Source organism: Heterocephalus glaber, unplaced genomic scaffold (assembly GCF_053883595.1).
Source record: "Heterocephalus glaber isolate CG9 unplaced genomic scaffold, H.glaber_assembly_v1.0 deba00001687, whole genome shotgun sequence".
NCBI lineage: Eukaryota > Metazoa > Chordata > Mammalia > Rodentia > Bathyergidae > Heterocephalus > Heterocephalus glaber.
In genome coordinates, this window is record NW_028258412.1 from 17,152,058 (window position 1) to 17,160,880 (window position 8,823).

Genomic DNA, 8,823 nt, shown 5'->3' on the forward strand with positions numbered 1-8,823 from the left:
GTAGCTGCCAGGCCGGAGAGGTCTTCATTACACGTGGTGTCAAATGTCCTTGTAAGATACAGTCTAATGAGGTCCCTGCTTGTTACACCTGTGTCAGGAGGTATCACGGGGATGTTGTCAGTGCTGTGTTACCTGACAGGTCCCTGGAATCCAACACCTCCCAGGCCGGGTGCCAGAAAGCACTGAGAGAGTGAACAGAGCATCAGGCAGCGCAGGGACAGAGTGAGGCCAGGTGACAGTGTGGCGATTCTTGAACCTGTGATCAGATCAGTTTCATTCTGGTCCCCATGCCTGATGCTAGGGCCAGATTTTCACTGTGAACTTGGGAGAGGCCAAAATCATTTGTCCCAAGAGTTGAAACAATGACCCATCCACAAAGCCTTCTTAGATGCTTGGAGTTTTATTCAAACTGAAAATAAATCTACATTCAGGATGAAGGGTGGCTAAATTTTCTTTTGCAGAAATTTGCTGCGGTCTTTGTTTGTTTTAGGGCTGTTTTGGAAGGGGAAGGATTTTGGAAACCACCAAATTACTCTTGCCATCTTTTCCCTTTTAAGCCCTAGGAGGACAGAGGCGCTTGGAGCGGGAATGGAGCGGGTATTCTTGGATACTTGCGGTGAGGCCCGGTGCCCTCTGAGGGCAGAAGGTGCTGATCACCTCTATTTTGCATGCTCCCAGGGCTTGCTTTTCACACTTCCCTGTTTCAGAGAGAAAAAGGGAGCGTTCAGCACCCATGATGGTCCTGCCTCCCAGAACCAGCCTTCCTGCTGCTAACTCCATTTTCCAGCTGCCTCCTTTATCTTTTCTTCCATCCTGAGATTTTTTTTTCCCTTGGTCTCTCTTTACTTTTCAAAAAATCATTAATCAGACACATAACATAAAATTTCCCATGTTAACCTTTTTACAAGCACATGATCCAGAGGCATGGAGCCTGCTCACATTGTTGCTCAGACATGAACACCATCCACCTCCATGTCTTTCTTTCTCTTCTTCCCAAACTGCCCCTCAGTCCCCATTAACCAGGAAGTCTCCATCGCCCTGCTCCCAGCCCCCGGAAGCCACACTCCACTTCCTGTCTCTATGAATTTGGCTAATCTAGGTACCTGGTGTGAGTAGACTCATAGGACATTGGTTCTTCTGAGTCTGGGTTCTTTCTCTTAACACAATGTTTTTAAAGGCTGTCTACTTTATTGCACGCAGAGAGTTCCCTTCCTTTGGCAGGCTGATTACTATTCCTCTATGTGGGCAGCCCACATTTTGTTTATCCACTCACCTGCTGATGGACATCTGGGCTGTTTCCACAGCTTGGCTGTCAGGGGTAGTGTCACAGCGCATGTGGATGTGCAGGATCCCTCCCTGCCTCTGCTGCCTTCTCCAGTGAGGGCTCTCCCTTCCTCTGGGACGCACCCAGTTGCCTTAGCTCGCTCTTTGGGCCAGTGTCAAGGTCGGTTGGCCCAGTCCTGTCAGCTAGAAGGAAGGAAGCAGCAGGTGCTGTCAGTCAGCTCGGTGCCTTGCTCCAGGGTAGTGGGATAGAGGAGACCGACAAGGAAAAGGCCTGGCTTCCCCCGGTACTGAGGATACCATCAGAGGTGGCCCCAGCAGAGCATGTGCATTAGCGGTGGCAGAGCAGGATGCTGCTGAAGGAAGAGCCTGGACTCGGTGTTGCATGATCCAGGTGTCCAGGCTGGGCTCTGGCCCTTACCAGCCTCTGCCCCTCAGCTGGAGAATGAGGATGGCACTGTGTGTGCCCCGGGCCATGCTGGAGTGCTGCTTCCAAGCCTACCTCTCTTCCCTGTGCTCCCTCTTCCTTGCTTGGTGTGCAGACCTGGGCTTCCACCATCAGGGGTCCCACCTGGCAGCCGAAAGGACAGAATCCTGGGTCACATACCCTGGCTCCAGTGGGGCACTTTTCAGATTTTGGAAGCTTCTACTTCCTTGTGTCTGATTCCATCTTGTTTTTTAAACAAAAAGAGGGCATAGTCTTGTCCACATGGCTCATCTGACAGACATTTCCTGAGCACCTACTATGTGCCCTGTTTGGTATTAAGTGTGCAAGAGCAGCGATCAATTGATGTCAGCTTGTTACCCTCCTAGAGCTCAGCCTTTTTTTTTTTTTCCTTGCAGCACTGGGGATTGAACCCAGGGCCTGTGCACTGAGCTATACTCCCGACCCCTTATTTATTTTTTAATTTTGAAACAGGGTCATTAAGTTGCCCAGGCTGAGCTCAAACTTGTGATCCTCCTGCCTCAGCCTCCCAGACAGCTGGGATTACACATATGGACCACCTGCGAGGCTCAGTTTAGCGTCTTGCAGGAACAAGGGAGACAATGACTCTTCAGTGAGATAACTGGAGGCCCAGGGCTCCCCAGGAGCAGAGGAAAGCTCTTGAAAGCAAGAGAGGCTTTCTGGAGGAAGGGCTGTAACCAGAGATGCTGCAGGAGGCTGATGGCCTGGCCAAGCTAAGCAGGACAGGGAGGGTATGCCAGGTGGAAGAAACAGGCTGCGTAAGGCCTGGGTGTGAGAAGGAATGTGGCTGTTTGGGAACTAAAAGCAATTTCGTACTGCTGGAGAGGGAGTCCTCGCAGGATGGGGAGTGTGAGAGGCGAAACTGCAAAGGAAAGCAGGAGCCAGTGCAAGGAAGCTGCTGTGGGCTGAGAAGCTTGGATTTGATCTCCAGACCACAGGAGCCAGAGAGGCAATTCTAGCAGCAGAGAGAGGCATGGGCAGATTTGCATTTGGAGAGTCCTCGGCTGTCACCAAGCCCAGGCTGACTGGATAGGGGACGAGCCACAAAGACGAGGAAACTCTCAAAACTCAAAATTTGGTCTCGTGTTTGGAGTAACAGACGCCAGGTGCTACGCATCGCTCCATTAACTTGCAGCTTTAGCTCTTTATTGAGCACCAGCTGTATACCCAATGTGGTGCCAAGCCACTGGCCACAGAGACAGCTAATCAGGAGAGAGTGTCTGCATGGAGATGGGCTGAGAGAAGGAGGGAAAACAGATCTGAAGATGCAGTCTGGGCAGGGAGAGGGGGCTGGAGGGGGCAGGGAGAGAGGGAGAGGGGTGCAGAGGTCAGACAGGGCTGGGCTGGGCTTGGCATGAAGATTTATAACCACCCAGCTCTGCTCTCGCTCCCTCCCCTCGCCCACTCCCTCTCTCCTGGCAGCCTGTTCTAGAGACACACATTATCTCTATTAATACCAGCCACAAGGTCATTACCCAGGCACCAACTTTTCCTTCAGCATAAATATTTATACAGGACTGACCTGTGGCTGCTGCCTTTTCCTTTTATTTGATTCCTGCCGCCTTTTGTGTCTTGCTAGTCTGTCAGCTAACGTGTTTAGCTCCTCTGTCTGGAGCCCTCGGAGCCAGCCTGGTCTCTGGGAATGGCTGGAGTGGAGGGGTGGGGGGAAGAGGAGGGGGAGCAGGGTGGGCCCTGCTTCGGACAGCAGTGCAAGCCAAAGATGGGAAGACCTGATAGGGTAGGTGTGTGTGGAGGCTGGCAGAGCTCTGAAGCAGAGGGCTGATAGAGGGGCTCTTTTCTCTTTCTACCCTGCAACAGAAGCAAACCTATGTGGAAAATCTGATGTTTGCAAGAGCTCCTTCTCAAGTCCGAAGTGAAGACCTAGCAAAGAATGGGCATTATTCTTACCAAATTTGCAAAAAGATCATTTTATAGGCTTTCTCTTAGAAGTCCCTCTAATGTAATATGCTACAGACCCCCAAACCTGGACCTGTTGGTGATGCTTTGAATTACATATAGGTCTTTTGCTTGGAACAAAGACTGAGATGGAAATATTTTGCAGTACTGAAATACTATTAGTGTTGATAATTATAATAACAACAATAGAAGCAATTACTCCCCTTAGAATGCCAACTGCATGACAGATTCTTTTCATTGAACTCTCCCGATGATTCCAAGACATGCATGATCATCCTAGGACACAGATGAGGGGCCTGGGGCTCAGGAAGGTTGTTTAACTATGAGTCCTGTAACTGGCAAGGGGAAGAAATAGGACTGGCAACTCAGGCTTGGCAAGGCTTCCTCCAGGCTTGTAAAAGTGGGACTCATTGGAATTATGTACTGAGTGCCTGCTAAACACCAGGAATCAATCAGACATAAACATTTATTTGTTCCAACCCTCTTTCAAACAGTCCTGAAAAGTAGGAAGGGAATATTGGCTCTCTTTGTGCAAAGGAGAAACCAAGTGCTCAAAGGAGAAAATAGTGTTGCTAAGTCAATACAGTGAAGACATCACTGGTCCACATCGGAGACCTGATGTGTCAGATGCTTCCCCTGCAGGCCTGACCAGCCTGCAAATCAAGATTGGCCAGGGCTGGGGATTTAGCTCAGTGGTTCCACCGCCTGCCTCCTTGCAAGTGCAAGGTCCCAAGTTCAATCCCCAGTACAAAAAAAATAAAAAAGACTGGGCAAGAACCCCCTAAATGAGGAGCTGTATTTTGTAGTGCAATGCAGAGCGAGCCCCCTCATATTTTCTTTTATCTTGTCAATTTCATCAAGGAAACACCACCCATTTCCTAAAGGGAAAATGAGAATGCGGTAGAATTCCTCTAGCTTCCCTCTGCAGGTGGATTGGGCATGAGGTCAAGGTGGGCACCGTTAGCCATGAGCAGAAGGTGCTGTGTGCCAACATCAGGCTGGCCCTGGTGCAGCGGAGGGGGTGGCTGAGCAAGAGCAGAGGCCCAGTGCTTTAGAGAACAGCTGTCTTCTGCAGGATTTCCACCCTGCAGTGCCTGCCAAGCCCTGCACAACCCCACTGGTTTCCTCTAAGGGCAGGGATGTGTTTGTGTCACTCACAAGGTGCCTCCTGACCTAGCACAGTAGGCAACTCTTTGCTATTCATGAAGTGAATGGACGGATTCCCACCATGGACCGCCTCTTAAAAGCATTTGAATATGTATGTATGTATGTATGTATGTATGCATGTATGTATGTATGTACTTTTTATTTATTTAGTAGTGCTAAGCAAACACTGTACCCCTGAGCTAAACTCCCGGTTCTGAAGCATTTGAACTTAAGGAAAGCTCTGAAAATGTGAAATCCGAAAATCGAAAATCTGAAAATCAGAAAAGTTCTAAGGGGCCTGGGTACAAAAGTTCAGAAGGGGCTGATCCAGAGCACAGCAGTAGAGATCCCAGGATTTGGGGTCAGGCCAGGAGCCATCTCCTTGTACAACCAGCTGTGAGCTTTCTTCCTCATCTGCAGAAATAGGGAGGGCAGTCGGGGTAGGAACAACAGCAGACCCTTTGGGCTCAAGTCCTGCCTTCACCACGGCTGGCTCTGTGTCCAATATGTGTACAAGTGACTCAACCTATTAGTGCCTCAGCTTCCTCTCCTAGAAAACAGGAGTACTCAGCACACCCCTCTCACTGAGGTTTTATAAGGATTAAATTAGTTACTAAGTATAAATATCAGCTCAGGACAATACATCACCCCACACTTGTGGTCAGCACATTTTGTCTACAATTACTATCCATATCAATGAACTTGGAGGTATTGTATTCACTGTGCCCACCCTAGTAGCTATTGTTGGTCAGATGCTCACAGTATACAAGACATTACCTCATCTGGTCCTTGCAAAACTATATAAAGCCTTTGCTTTCATGGGCATCAGTTTGTAGATAGAGAAACTAAGGCACAGACCAGCTAAGCCACTTGGTCAGGGAAACATAGCTTGTTAACAGAGGCAGATATTAGCCCAAGTCTGCCCTTAAAGTTTATAGCTACACATTCAAATATTCATTCAAATTCAAATACTCACCAGTGCAAGTATCTTCGGTGGGTGAAGAGGACCTGGCATAAGATAGGCTAGGTAGCTACCCATGTTTTGGTGAAGTCTGACACTAGCCTAGTTGCACTATCTTTTGAATTTAAACTTATTTTGAAGCTTAGTTGCATTTGTATCATGTAGGATTAAACAAAAACTGAGATTGTGACACAGCTGGTATGGGATACAGAACTGGAACAACAGGACTTAAAAGTTCCCCAGGTGATCTGAATGTGTAGCCAAGGTTGAGAAGTTTGCTTTAAAGTACCGAGTGAGCCAAATAAAACATCCTAGCTTCCATATTCAGCTGAGGGATCACACATTGAAATCTTTCATTAAGATATAATATATTAGGGCTAAGATGAGTCAATCTATTTATCTACTCATTTGCATACCATCTACTCTTCCACACACCCATTCTTCCATTCATTATTCATCCATCCACCCATCTGTTATCCATCCACCATTCATCCATCCACCATCCATCCATCCACCATCCATCATTCATCCATACATCCATAATCCATCCACCATTCACCCACCATCCATTCACCATCCATCCATCTGTCCATCCATCCATCCAACATCCATCATCCATTCACTATCCATCCATCCATCCATCATCCATTCACCATTCATCCATTTATCCATCCACCAACCAACATCCATCCATCATCCATCCATCCATCCATCCATCATTCATCCATCCTTATAGTTACCAGTTCATTCATCTATTCACCCATCAACCTACCTATACATGAGTCCATCCACCTTCCTACCCATTTATCTTCTTATCCATCTATCTATCCTCTTCCCTCCTTTCTGTCTTTAATTCTTCCCTCTCTTTCTCAGCTTCCTCCTCTTTTCTCACTCATTCCTTTCCCATGACTAAGGTGCTAGCTAGCCTCTCTGAGGAGCCTGGCAGAAGCTAGCCAGAGAAAGGAACAAAATCTGTTTCTGCTTTTCCCTGCATGACCTTTCTTTCCCGAGGAAGTCTCTTATAAACACTTCCAGCACCCGAGCATGCCAAGGCTTTAGAGCGACTCCTTCAAGTCGAAAGGCAATCTCCAGTGCATGACTGGAATGCAGCGATGTGGATCTTTGAGGAGGTTGAAGCAGGGCACTGACCGTGCAACCAGGGTGCAGCCCAGGGCTTCCTCTCCCTCCCAGAGCTGGCAGGCTCAGGGGTTGGTGGGGGCAGGACTCCAAAGGCTGCTTTTGAGTTTCTGACATGACTTTGTAGCTGAAGAGTCCTTCTCTGTCTCAACTTCTGAAGCAGGCTGTCTTACCCTTAGCACTGCTGATACTTTACCACGGTGTAATAATAGCAGTGGTTGTTAGTCCTGATGGTCCACCCCATGCACTTGGCTTCACACACATCAAGAGCAGTGGTTCTCCACCGTGGCTGAGTATCCGAGTGCCCCAGACAGTTTTAGAATCCACAAGGCCCAGACACACCCCATTTCCGTCACATCAGGGCCTCTGGGAGTGGGCCTCAGGTATCTCATTGTTAGAGCTCTCCAAGGGGTTCCAAAGTGCACCCAGGTTTGCCCAAGATATTCCCTGCTTAGTCTGTGCTCCCAGAAAAATAGCAGAATAATACTTCTCAAAGTGCCTTGGTTTGGGTAATAAATTATGAAGTCATCCATCCTACATCCCATTTGGCCTTCTTACCAGTGTTTGCCGAGAGAACTAGTTATTGTCTGCAGATATGTCGGAGACCTGCAGAGATTAAGTCACTGGTCCGAGTTTGCACAACTTGTACGTGCAGTCAGAATTGGAACCCAGATCTCAACTCACCCTGGAGCTGACCTCTGCCTTCTACTGTCCTTTCCCACCCGCAGTGGAGGACTCAGGCATATTAATCAGCTGAGGTTTTATGAGCAGTTTTTCTATGACAAGGGACATTTTTCCTTTGTTGTAAAAGCATTCATGTTTTTTGAGATCTTACAGAGCCTTTAAGATCAGTAGATACATAATTTTCCTTCTTGGAATCTTCTTCCTCTTCCTCCTCCTCCTCCTTTTTTTGTATGTGAAAGCAACATAATTTTTCTTTCAGTCAAGATAAGATCGTTTATACTGTGGGAACAAACAACTCCCAAATCTCAGTAGGCTTAAAAGAAAACTGTGTTTCTCCCTTACAGTATGTGTCCATCTTGATTCAGCAAGTGGCTCTGTGTGTCATAGTCACTCCATGACCTTGGTTAGCAGAGCAGGTACAAGCTCAGGCATCGCTGGTCTCACCTTGGCCTTTCGATGCTGTAGCTTGGGGAGGGGGGAGGACACCTGTCACTTACACTCATAGCTCATTGGCTAGAGACAGTCACATGACCATAGAGACAGGAGCAGACTCCTACTCTGTACCTAGGACCTGGAGAGCTGACAACGTGGGGTCAGCAGCAGAAATGATGACTATCTACTATTAGTTTGTTGCAAAGAATTTGAATAAAGCAGAAAAACATCAAGAAGATTAAACAGGTAATCCCAATTCTCAGAAAGTCACTGTTAAACTGGTAATGTTTTGTTCTGTGACCTTTTAGCGTCTCTTCTTTACACACACATACATTCACATACACACACAAACTACAAACACACATGCACACATAACATGGTGAAATTTTGTTTATGCTGTCCATGTTTCTTTTTCATTGAGCAACTTATTCTTTCCTAATTTCACTTGTCTTGGTATATTTTTCAAACTTTTCAAATACACAATCTTCACCATTGAAACATATTCCATTATACAACTACACCTAGATTTATTTGCTTGGATCTTTATTGTTGGATATTTAAGGGCCTATAATTCTTGCAATGATGACCTTAAACACAAATCTTCATATGTCTCTAATTATTTGCTTAGGTTAAAGTTCTAGGAGTGGAATTGATGACTTGCTTGGAATCTTGCTTGGCATAAATATTTGGGATAGACGTATGAAGTTGCCACTGTAGGATTATACCTATTCATACACCTTAGGGAAATCCAGATACCCACTAGGATAGGGAGAAACTGTGCTTTGCCCTCCTTGGGGTT